Source organism: Coffea eugenioides, chromosome 6 (genome assembly GCF_003713205.1).
Source record: "Coffea eugenioides isolate CCC68of chromosome 6, Ceug_1.0, whole genome shotgun sequence".
NCBI classification, from domain to species: domain Eukaryota; kingdom Viridiplantae; phylum Streptophyta; class Magnoliopsida; order Gentianales; family Rubiaceae; genus Coffea; species Coffea eugenioides.
The window spans coordinates 56,118,697-56,131,844 of record NC_040040.1 but is presented as its reverse complement, the minus strand read 5'-3'; the positions used below and the strand labels follow the sequence as shown (position 1 = coordinate 56,131,844).

Below are 13,148 nucleotides of genomic sequence, written 5' to 3'. Positions count from 1 at the left end.
TGCCTTAGAGATAGTTGAATCGGGTAGTTCAGACGAATCTGAGATGGCAGAAAAGAATAGGAATAATGGCAATAATCAACAGTAGGTAATGCAACCACCAGCAGGACTTCGTCTTTGGGATAGCCAACGTCTTGTGACCGCGACTTCTCCCCACTGCATCAGGTTAAGTGATAGAGCAAGGAGCTCAAAATAGTACACTTTAGCATGTTTCCCATTTTTCATGGTTTGACCAATGAAGACCCACTCTCTTTCATAAGGAAATTTTATTCGGTGGTCCAAACTTTTCCTTTGAGTGGAGTGTCAAAAGATGACTTACGAATGAGGTGCTTCCGTTATTGTCTCAAGGATCGTGCAAAGTCTTGGTTACTTCATCTACTTGAAGGATCTTTGAGGACATGGGAAGATGTTTATAACATCTTTATGACCAAGTACTACTCACATAAGAAAACCATTAATTTAAGAAACAAGATTTGCACTTTTCTCAAATGAAAGGAAAGGCAATACATGAAGCATAGGAGCACTTTAAGCTATTACTTTCTCAATGTCTTCATCATCAATATTCATTGGCATTGCAAGTTCAATTTTTCTATGGTGGGTTGACCTTAACAACCCAGAATATGGTGGATATTATAGCAGGAGGGTATATTGGTGACAAAATCCCAAAAGAATTAGTTAGTCTCTATGAATTGTTAGCTAGTGATTCTCAACAATAAGCAATTCAGGGTAAGAGAGTGGGAGTGCATGAAGTGAATGCCATGGGATTTGGGTTTATAGGTTGCCGAATTGAGTCATCAGATGCAACAGCTTTTAAATCAGCTAACTCAATCTCAGGAATCATGTGCTTATTGTCACATGTATGTGCATTATGTAGCTAGTTGCTATAATAGAGATCCTCCCACCATGGTAGAAGATGTTAATTTCACTGGAGCATATGGTGGGTAGAAGTTGCAGCCAAGGAGTGATCCGTTCTCTAATACGTATAATAAGGGGTGGAGGAATCACCCTAACTTTTCATGGATGGATCAAGGGTTAGACCAATAGGGCCATCTGAATTCCAAAATTTGCAGCCGACTTCTCAATTTCCTCCCCAACTTACACAGGAAAAAAAGCCTAATCTTGAAAAAATGATGCTACGGTACATGCAAAAGATGGACCAAAGGATGAATCAATTCGACAAACTTGCTCAGTCTCAACAAGCTTCCATTCAAAATCTTGAAAGGCAAGTTGGTCACTAGGCAAAGGCAGTAATTGAAAGGGTATCAGAAAAATTGCCTAACAGCACTGAGATGAACCCAAAAGAAATTACTATATGGCTGTGACTCTTTGTTCAAGCAAAGTATTGGATGATCCTGTCATTAAGCCCAAGACTAAACCAAGTGAAAAGCAAGATAGGAACGGAATTGTTATTGAAAGTGAAGAAACTGGAGATTCAAAGAATGGTTCATGTGAAAAGACTCAAGGTGAAGTTAATCAATGTATGAAGGTGCCTGAGCTGAAAGCTTATGTGCCACCGATCCCTTTTTCCCAAAGATTTAAGAAAAAAGGCAACTGACGAGCAATATCAAAAGTTTGTGGAGATGCTTAAGAAACTTCAAGTGAACATGCCTTTCTTTGAAATTCTAGCTAATATACCTACTTATGCAAAGTTCTTGAAGGAGACAGTGTATAATAAAAAAATTAGATGATTTTGCAGAGGTGTCTCTTATTGAGGAATGCAGTGCAGTGCTACAAAATCATCTTCCTATCAAGATGAAAGATCTAGGGAGTTTTACTGTGCCTTGTCAATTTGAACATATTTTTGTTAATAAATGTTTGTGTAACCTTGGATCTAGTGTTAATTTGATGTCTCTATCATTTTTTAGGAAATTAAAGTTTGCCAACCTAGTGCCTATTTAAGTGATTCAACAATTGGCTGACCATTCAATTTGATATCCAATAGATATTGTAGAGGATTTATTCATAAAAGTTGGTAAATTTTATTTTCCTATTGATTCTTGAGTTCTTGATATGGATGAAGATAAATCTATTCTTATTATTTTTGGTAGAGGATTTTTGGTTATGGGAGGGGCTAATATTGATTTATTAGAAGGAAAGGTGACTTTAAGGGTTGGAAAGAAAAAAGAGGAATTTAATGTCTTTGAACCTTTAAAGTATCTTTCTTATGAGGAATTTTGTTCCTATATTACTGCTACCGATGATTTGTATGGTAAGAGATATATATTAGAGTAGGATGTAGGAATCATGCCCCAACAAAATCATCGCGCATATTCTTCTTCAACAGTTCGAAAGCGCAATGGAGGTGCGAAAAATTATGTAGAATTGTGCTGGGTGTCAAACCACCAAAAATAAAATTACCAACTCCCCAAAAGTTAATGAGTATAGTAATGAGTAGGGTCATCTCCTCAGGGAACTAATAGATTTATTACCCACAGAGAAATGCGATGAGTATTGGGGGGGAAGTTGTAGAATTTCCTTGAAATTATGATAAAATAAAATAATGCAATAGAATAAATTAATTATCAAAATCTAGTCAAGGAAATAATCTTGGCAACGATTCAATCAATTGATCACTGATACCGGAAATAACTTATATGTTCACAAATAAATTGGTTGTAGCAATTCAACAACCGTCGAACCACCAATCTCTCCTTATTTTCCTGGTAGTCAAAAGACGCTCATTAACTACTTCCCTTGTAAAGTAGATAATCCTGGAGACGATAGGATTTAATCTATTCACAGTCTTAAATATTAGAGAGACCCAATTCTAGTTAACAGACACACATGCAAGTTCATTTAAACTAGATTAATTATTTTCACAGCACAAATTAGACTACCTGTGAAATAATAAAATTGCGCCATCTGCTACTAATATTAAACTATCAAGTGTTACAAACTTGATGTCTTAATTGGCATTAAATCATTTAGACAATTGAATAGTTGGCCAAATTACTCAACTAAACCAAAATGATAGTAACCAGTGAAATATAGGAAATAATTAAATACTCATGAAAATATAAAATTAAGAACAAGAAAAATTAAAAGATCTCACAATTGATCATGAAACTGTGCCTTGATTACTTCTCAACTAGACATAAATTTAGCTCCGCTCCATGAAGAAAATGCAGCCAAAAATCTCCATGAAATTCTTCCTACTAGTCTTGTTTTTTAAAACTTGTAAAATAGAAAGAAATCTACTAAATGTTATTTGAAAGGACGGAAAGAAAAAAAAAAGACGAACTACTAGTCTGCTCTTTTTGTCAAGTTACAAAGGAGCCTATCAAGAAAACATCTCCAACTGTAAGTTGATTTGTTTCCTTCATTTCCTCTCCTAATCGACTTCAAAAACTTATCTAAAACTAACTTATTCCAAAATAAAATACTAACTGAACAAGTTCCCTATTCCAATAAAAACTCCTAACAAACATCCAAAAGATAATTCCAAATTTTAGAGATAATTTCTGGGTCCCATATCCAATCTTCAACTTCTCAATCTTTGGCGCAGGCACGCTTTGGAGCAAATAGTCTTCTGAAAATTTTAACTTGAAGTGTCATTTTCTACTCCAAAGTCCTATAACAACACAAAATACCAAATATAAACAAAATTCATCAATTAGCATAATATTTGGCCAAAATTAAGATAAAATATTAATAAATAACATGCACAATTATCTCGCTAGCAAATTTCCCCCACACTTAAGCAATGCTTGTCCTCAAGCATACAACTTCCTAGACACCATTTATTACAAAATCAAGCCAAAACTCAATTAAAATTGATAAGAGTATATTTTACGTGATTTTAGTGTGTTTTATTAGTTAGATTTAGTGTGTTTTATTTAGTTTTATAACTAATTAATGAGGATTTTGGAAAAAATATATATTTTGTGGTTTAAGTGGCAAAAATTACATTTCTATGGATTTTAATGGTGAAAACTTCATGTTTTTGTGGGTTTAATGATTCAATCATCAAATGGCATGAATTGAGAAGAGAATTTGATGATTATTGACGATTTGAAGAGGTTTAAAGAAGGCATGAAGTGCAAAACATTCAAAGGAAGAAATACAAGTGAAGATAGTTTTGACACTTTATGGTATTTCGATAATATCTTGAGCTACACGCATCGGATTGACCTGATTCTTATACTATTTTGAAGCTAAGAGAATATCTACATTTAGTATGAAAATATCGAAATCCAGTTCAGTCGTCTTCCTTGCCAAAAAATTGAAATACAAAAGTGCATTTGCATGGTCAAAAGTTGAAACAGAGCTCTGACTAGTTAATAGTTTTTTGGTTATATCTCGGTCCACAGAGCTCCCAATTGGATGATTCTTAAAGTTTTGGAAAGCTAACTCAAATACCTACAACTTTTATGTTTTGCACAATAGCTAGTTCAACTTCTATTATTGAGAAAATAGTAGTTGAAATGATGTCAAATTCACAAAAGAGAATACGCGACTGGCAATACGTGGGTTGAAGTCGCATATTCCCAAGTCACGTATTGTAGCCTGATTCTACAATTTGCTTAGCTACATGTTTTGATTTCACACTATTTTCCAGCTGAACTCCAGACAAGAATTTCAGCTGCACATGTTCAAGGAACCTTTTGGAAGAAAAAAGGAGATTGATGTCTTGTCCAAAAACCACTTGTTGACTCTTTAGACATGAGAGATGTTAGAATCAAAAAAGAAGGAGATACTAGAAGGAGTTCTCATGAGATTTTAGAATTGGAGCTGAGTAGTTAGTTTTGTTTTGTTCTCTTTAAGTAGAACTTTGTGAGAACATTTGGAGACTTCATTGTACAACTCATTTTGTTGAAGAAATAGAAGATCATTGGGAGCTTCTTCACAAATCTTGGCTAAGCTTTCTTTATCTATCTTTACTTGTGATTCAATATGTGTTCAAACAATGAAACTATGTTCTTTCTTGTTATATATTATATGTGTGAGAACCTAAAAATTTACACATTTTCTAAGCATTATTTTATTTCTTTGCCTACATTTTATACTTTCCTTGGAAATATTAAAATTTCTATGCATTTTTATAAGTAAGTACAGTTTTAAAATCATTTTTCCTGATATGAGTTAGTGTACGTTAAATTTGAAGTGTGTTATAGACGTGGGACCCGCTAGTGCGGTAAGTACGATATAATTTTGGTGACTAAGTAATTTTTGTGTAAAGGAATATTATTTTACAAAGTGCTAGGAGATGATTAGAGGTTAGCTAGATAAATGAATCATTGGGAGTGAGAAGATAAGCTTCAAACATTCAAGGTGCCACGTGTCGCGAACTCATTGGAAGTTGGACTTTGACTAGGATTATTTCACTTTACCAAAACCAAATTTTGACCAAAAAATTCCTTCATTTTTCTTGCTTCTTGGCCGACCTTCTTGAGGAGAGAAACAAGAGAGAGTTCTTCAATTTTACCTTTCAAACTTGCTCAAATCTTGTGTTCTACCCAACCAAACTTGAAACTACACCATACAAGTGCTCAACTAGGAAGCTTAAAGGTTTCGGTGGAGTTGTTTTGGAGGAGGAAAGCCTAAGCTACCATTTTTCTTGTGGTTATAAGGTATTTTGTCAAGACAATCCTTCTTTGCTTCTAGTAATGGCATATTAGTGGTTTAGAAATGAGAAATATGTAGTTTTATGAGGACTATTGTGATATGAAGTGGTGATTGAGGAATTTTCAGTTTTATGGTGTAATTTTTGCTCACATGTGATGATTAATGGTTGGCCATGATTTACTAGCTTTGATGTATGGAAAATCTTGTGTTTAGGTGTTAGTTTCATTTGCCTACAGAAATTTCTGGTTTGTGTGCATAATTTCAGATTTAGGGTTTTCAATTTTGGTAGTAATCTGCCCTGTTTTTGCACTGTATGTTCGACCTTGAGAGAGACCGAATCAGCCATTACTTAAAACATAAAAGTTGTAGGTATTTGAGTTAGCTAGCTACTGGTAAAATTTCAGGTCAATCGGAACACTGTAACTTGTGAAATGACCAAAATACCCTTGACTGCCCACAAGCCTTGTTTCACGGATAGTTTTCTGTCCTCTCTGAGATTTCGATTTTTTACCATGAAAATGCATGATTTGGCTTTGTAGGTCTTCATAAGGAATGTAGGTATATGTCTTGGCTTCGAAACGCCATAATAATCGTTTCAATCCGATAAGTGTAGCTTTAGTTGTGGTTGTTATGCCGAAAGGTGTTTTATCGCCTATAATTTGTATGTGACATTGTATTTGGTTTTGGATGAGATTTGGTGTTTGATTGTAGGATGGAAAGTGAAGAAATTAAGGGGAAATGCTGTCCGTTTATTTTCTCGAAGTTAGAGTGAGTAAAAGTGAGATTTGAAATGTGATTTGGTGATGCTTTGGATTTACTTTGCTTAGATATACTTGGGTCCATTCTTGTGGTGTTAGATGAGTGAAAGTTTACTTGAACTTATACCTTTTCGCATGGTAAATGTAACAACCGTTTTAAGCATGATACTTAGTTACAAATGTCAAGTTTTGAACTTCAAATGTTTACTCATTTTCTTTCCGAAACAAAGAAGAGTTGCGTAGGGTTTCTCGGCCGCAAAACCTATGTTATCAAGTGAGGCTTTAGGTGTGAATTTAGGGTTTGTTTATATTCCTTTTCATATGATTTTACTCAAAACACTTGTTATACATTATTTCTTTGCATATGAATTAGTTTCGGATCAAACGAAGAGCTTTACGAAAATTTGAAAACAACTGTCTTTTCATATCCGGCCGTATATCCGGCCAACTCTTGGCCGGATTGCTGGCCGGATTGACAGAGGAAGAAGAAAAAAAATTTGATTGCTCACTGCCTTGAATCCGGCCGGATTCTGACATGGCACTATTCATCCGTTTTCCGATGAAATTTTCTAAAAACCTTTTTGAGTATAGTTTTATGTTTGGTTTGGAAAATCCTTAGTTATTCATATCTTTTGATCTAAATGTACTCTTTTCACTTTAAAACTCATATTTATACTAGTAAGTATTCGGATTTTCTTTGAATTACTTAAATCTTTGATGGTTGAAGCATAATGTGTCCTTTTGGTTATTATTAGGGTTCCTTGGTGATTGAGGGTATCACCCGAACGTTATTTTGCGTAAATAGGTGAGTGTTCTTTGTACGTTATGTTTCAATTGACTATGTGACTTGTTGTGGATGTTTGATTAACTGTTAAATGTTGTAATGATTGCTGAAATTGAGTTTTGCTAGGCGAGTGTGTACTTTATCGCACTCAACCTAAATAAATGTGAAATTTTTAATGATTATTTGATTATATGCTAGTTATGCATTAATGTAAGCCTTGTGGCTGAACTGGGCCCTTGCTCTTCGTTGTCGGTCGACTCGAGCCAGAAGCGGACTCGGTCGAGCGATTTGGTGACCCTGGGTGAAAGTTTGGTATACTCGAGTATTACCACGTTGTCGGGTGGAGTCTGGCCAATGTCCAGAAGGGGGAAAGATGAAACGAATGAACGAGTGACAATGTCAATGGAGGGGTTTTCACTTACTGTCGCGCCCCACTTTTCGAATGAATTGTGTATGGTGTGTGGTGTGTAATGTGTGAACGTGTGCAAAGTGAAAAGTAAAAGGCCATGGGACTTAGAATGCGACGATTTGGCCAAGTGAAGTTCAAAAGGGTTTTTTGTATCAAAAAATGGAGTCGCCACTTGGTATAGAGTTAGGGTGTACCAAGTCACCCAAAAATGATTTTGTTTTTGAATAAAAAAAAGTAAATAAACCCTTTTTGAAAACTTTTGGGTCTGCGTAACCAAAAGAGGGATCGGGGGTCACATTTGACGAAGGGGAAGGCAAGGATAAAAAATCCAAGGCACCCCTTCGACCTAGCCAAGGCTAGTTGCGTGACTTAAACCAATTTTTCCTAATTTTTCTACCCAAGGTATGTATCGTATATTGGATATGTCTATATGAATGCAAAACCCTAGACCTAGGGGGATTGGGGGGAAATTTCTCTTCAAAGGTTGAGTGGTGCCAATCACATTAATTGTGAAGCCCAATAATGATCCTTTTGGAGAGGTCACACCTAAACCTAAATGACGTGAAAAATGAGTGGAATGCATGCCATGTGAAAGTGTGAGTTTGTGTGAAGTGAGAAAAAATGATAAAAGTAATAAGATAAGAGTGAAGGTGTGCAAATGAATAAAAATATAAATGCTCGTGTGCAAGTGAATGAAAATAGTAAATATATAAGTAAAATAGGTGCAATGTGTGAAGTGAAAAGTAAAGAAAGTGAATAAGTGTGTGAATATGACATGTGGATTTAAAATATATAATTAGTAAGGAAAATAGTGAGAAAATGATATGAAAATGCATGAACTTAGAGGAATGCATCAGGTCGGGTACGGGAATGACCTCTAGTTTTTGTGATTTTAATTTTCCCTTTGATTAGAAGGAAAAACTAGCGTGCTAAGGCTATTTTGAAGCCACACTCGCTCGTTTCCCTTACCCAAGGGGGTTTCTCAGGCAAATGGACCCTATAACTAGCATGAAATGCAAAGGCCTAAAATGAAAGGGAAAAGGTTAGAGGGACATGCCAAATGCCATAAAAAAAACTAAAAAATGCATGAAATGTAGTGAACATGCAAACATGTACTAACGAGGGGAAATCCCTAAGGGCCTAGCGTTGGACTAGCCCATTCTATGAATTCCGACTAGCGTTGGACCAGTGGAAACGTACATTCATTCATCACATTCATTCAGGCTATGGAAAGCGAGTAGACATGCCAAACACTTATAAACACATAGCACATAACATTTAGCATGCTCGACTAGATGCAAGGCCCTAACAAAGCAAATTAACACGTAGTAACTAAGCATGCAAGACACATAAGACAATTAAAGCCTTAACTATTACATTTGCTAGCTAGGCACATGTCTTCAAGAGGTCTTCATCAAATGCTCCTCCAAGCCCTATCTATTACAAACCAAGAGGTGTACACATACCCCATAAAGAATAACTTAAATAAAAAGCAAAAAGAATAACTTAAAAAAAACAAAAGTAAATGAAATAAATAAAAGAAATTAAAAGAAAACTAGTAAAACAAGTAGACATGCATATTCATATAACACGTAGGAGCACGTTGGGTCAAATAAAGTGCAAATGAGGGATAGAGTGTACCTCCCTTGAATTGACGCCCTAATGAAATGAAATTACTAATTTACCCTCCAAAATAATAAACGGGTTAAGGTACCATTTAAATTAGGGAATAAAAATTAAATATGAAAAATGAAAGTTAAACACTAAGTTAAGTCAACTAAAGTATTTACATAGACAAGCCAACCACATACAAGAAACTAAAGCAACAAGGACTTAATTAGATTAATTGATGAAAGGGTCTAAAATAAAAATACTAAAATTAATGGCTTAAGATGAGACCTATTAAAATCAAATGATATAGATTCATCAAAAGTGAATGGAAATCTATTTGTTCCAGTTAAACATCAAAATTATCAAAAATGTGATTAGAACACAAATCCAAGCTAAAAATCTATCAAAACTTATTGAACCTCAAAATGCATCCTAAAACTCACTAAACGTCTTACCCAAAATCGTATCAAGGTACCAAAAGCAATTAAGATTCTAAAATGACAAAATTGATTAAATTATTCAACTAATTGGGCCATAGTGGCACTAAACCCAAATTAAGGGGTTAAAGTGCAAAATTTGGAGAACATTTCCATGCATGTTCATGCAAGCTACGTGGGAAATTTGTTTCTGCAACCATTCGCATGCAATTCTTCAACTTCAGTTCTTAGTCGCAGGTTTCAGCCTCAGAAACCATTTTTGAACAAGATCCTTTTTGGCCAAACATCAAAGTCTTAATTTAAAACCAAACCAACAGCAACATTCATCATTCCAATCATACAAACTGAAGCTGAGATCATGCAAACTTTAGAAAACTTTCATGCAAGCAAAGCAAAACAAAAGCTACCACAACCCCAAGCGACTCTCGGCAAGCAAGATTCATGCAACTTTTTTGATCTATTCCCAATCAAACATGGATACAACTTGACAACAAATGGGATTCTTGGAGTACTTTATGCAGGTCTCATATAACAAAAGAAGGCGAAAAGCTTTTGCAACAAAACAAACCAAACTGCTGCATTTTTTTGTTTCCAAACTTGTCGTTTCATCATGCCAACTAATTTATCAAAACCAGAAATTACTGATGACCTTCGGCACCAAACTACCAATCATGCACAGGACATTTCAGTCAAGCTACAAATCAAATCAAACGTTTGAAACAAAGCTAAAGCTTCGGCCATCTAAGGAAATGAAAAGATATTTGCGCATACTGCTGCAACAGGGCCAAGAGCTTTGAGCTCATTGCAGCAGCTTTTATGCACAGGCTTCCGCAACTAATTTGAGAAAGAAACCAGCTGCATTTCGTTCCCAACATCACAGTTTTAGGCTAAGGAACTAACCACATAAACATCCCAATCCAAACAAGCAAAACTCAGCCAAATATCATAAAAAAAAATCTGGAAAGCATGCGTGCAATGGCAAGAAACTTCAGCTTCTGAAATGTTTCATTTGCTGCCATTTTCTGCCATGATTTTCTATCCCTTTCACCATAGCAAAAACCAAATAAAAGGCTATTTATCAAATTGGTTCAAGACTAAGCTCAGATCATCAAACAAACTAAAGCTGAAATTCCCTGCTCAAACTCACGGCCATCAAAATTTTCCAGAACTTAAGTGTTCATAAATCCAATATTTTCTTGGCTAAAACGTAGTATTACTTACTCAAATTTGACCTGTAAACACTTAGTTAACGGATTAGCATTTCCAGTTCACTATCATATGCAAACAACAACTATAGTCATCTAAATTTTCCAGCTCAAGTCTCTTGGGTTACCAAAGAAAAATTCCAGCAGCTCGTTAGTCTTAAATCACATATTTCCTCGGCTCATTCAGTGATTTAAGTACTCAAACTCAACATGCATGACTAATTAATGGAATTACTATCAGCTCTGGTTTAAATCAAGTTCGGACAGCAACTACTATCATCCACAATTTCAGAATTTTCCAACAAGTCTCGGATGAAACATGCATGTAACAGATTCGGTTTCTTTTATTTTATTTCTCTTGCTTAGCCGGTCTGATAATTTCATGCAAAGCTTAACCTTCTGATTTTAATTAGTCAAGCACCTACCCAAGTGAAAGTCAACCATTTTCCAGCAAATTTCCAGAAACAAGCTGCAATTCCAGCTTCAAACTTTCGACAGCTTTAATTCTTTTCCAAATCAGATTTCTTTAATGCTTTGGTTTCATCATCCGATTTCACAAACAATACATGCATGCCCCTAGATGGCTCAATCTACCTCTTGATCAACCTAAAATGGCCCAGAAATTACCTCACAGTGCAACTCACTCACACGGCAGAGCTGAATTTTTTTTTTTTTTCCTCTCGGCACGCGCGCAAGGCTTGAAGTGCTGGTTCTGGTTGCAATAGTTGCGGCTGGGACTGATGAAGGTGGTGACGATCAGCAGCTCCCACGATTTCCACTTGCTCTCTCCTTTCTTCCCTCAAGCTCACGGACAGACCAGAGAAGATTCAGCTCGCGATTTTTCTTTCTTTCCTCTCGGCTGCAAGGTGCAGCTCACTCTCTCTCTCTCTCGTTGATGATCACGAGGTGAAGCTCTCCCTTTCTCACTCTAGTTTGCGGACAGAAAGGAGCAAAAGAAATTAAACAGCTCCGTTCTTGCTCCTGTCGATGATACCGAGACAAGGAGTGAGGTGAATTGAAATGGTATTATGTTGTGGAGTGTTGGGGTTGCTGAAAATGGAAAAACTCTGTCTCGGATGAGGGAGGTGAAATGTATATATTGAGGTGTTGTGAGTGGAGCTGGTCGGCACTCCGGCAGAAATGGAGATGTTTTTTTTTTTTTTTTTTTTTTTTTTTTTTTTTTTGAAACAAACAAAATTGATAATAATAAAAAGAAATAACCAAAACAAAATAATTAACATTTGATGAAAAATAAACTAGAACAATAAAGTGCAATTTCCATTTCTTTTCCATTTCCCATTTTCATCGTTTTTCTCTTTTTTCTTTTTCTTCTTTTTTTTTTTAAAATAACTTAACAAAAATAAACAAAATGCCAAAAGATTGAATTTAGAAGACATAAAACATATTTTGTGGGCAATTTTCTTCTTTTTTTTTCTTTTCTCTCCTCTTTTCTTTTCACTTTCTCATTTTCATTCATTTTCCAAGAGATTCTATGCTAACAGCTTAAAAATAAAAATAAAACTAGAAACTAAAACTAAAAATCGAATAAAACTAAAATGAAAAAATTAAAAATAAACAGCAAATGAAATTACAACACCAAAATTTGGTGTCTACAGTTTGCCCCTCTTTGTCTGAGTTTTGAAAAAACTTGAGACAAAGAAGTAGACACCAAATACTTACCTGTGTTATTCGGCTGCAATGGACGCTTCTGAAATGAGGATCGACCTCTTTAACATTTTTTTTTTTTTTTTGAAAATGGGATTGACCCAAACAGGAAATTAAAACGGGACTGACCCGAGCAGAATTTAAAATTGGGACTGACTAGAGAAGGAAATTCAAATCATGGGACTGGCCCGAACAAGCTTTAATCGCGGGACTGACCCGAATAAGCTTTTGATCGTGGGACTGACCCGAATAATTTTGATCGTGGGACTGACCCGAATAGCTTTTGATCGTGGGACTGACCCAAATGCTTTTGATCGAGGGACTGACCCGAAAATGCTTTTGATCGAGGGACTGACCCGAATGAGCTTTTGATCGAGGGACTGACCCGAATGCTTTTGATCGAGGGACTGACCCGAAAATGCTTTTGATCGAGGGACTGACCCGAAAATGCTTTTGATCGAGGGACTGACCCGAAAATGCTTTTGATCGAGGGACTGACCCGAAAATGCTTTTGATCGAGGGACTGACCCGAATGAGCTTTTGATCGAGGGACTGACCCGAAAATGCTTTTGATCGAGGGACTGACCCGAATGCTTTTGATCGAGGGACTGACCCGAAAATGCTTTTGATCGAGGGACTGACCCGAAAATGTTTTTGATCGAGGGACTGACCCGAAAATGCTTTTGATCGAGGACTGACCCGAAAATGTTTTGACAA

General features: G+C 35.8%; 1 non-coding gene across 1 annotated transcript; it reads right to left on the bottom strand.

Annotated features, from left to right (window-relative positions):
• Nucleotides 1-453: 453 nt before the first annotated feature.
• LOC113776563 lies at nt 454-559 on the bottom strand. The gene has a single exon (XR_003469049.1). It is a non-coding gene; the product is annotated as a small nucleolar RNA R71 (small nucleolar RNA).
• Between the last annotated feature and the right edge of the window lie 12,589 nt (nt 560-13,148).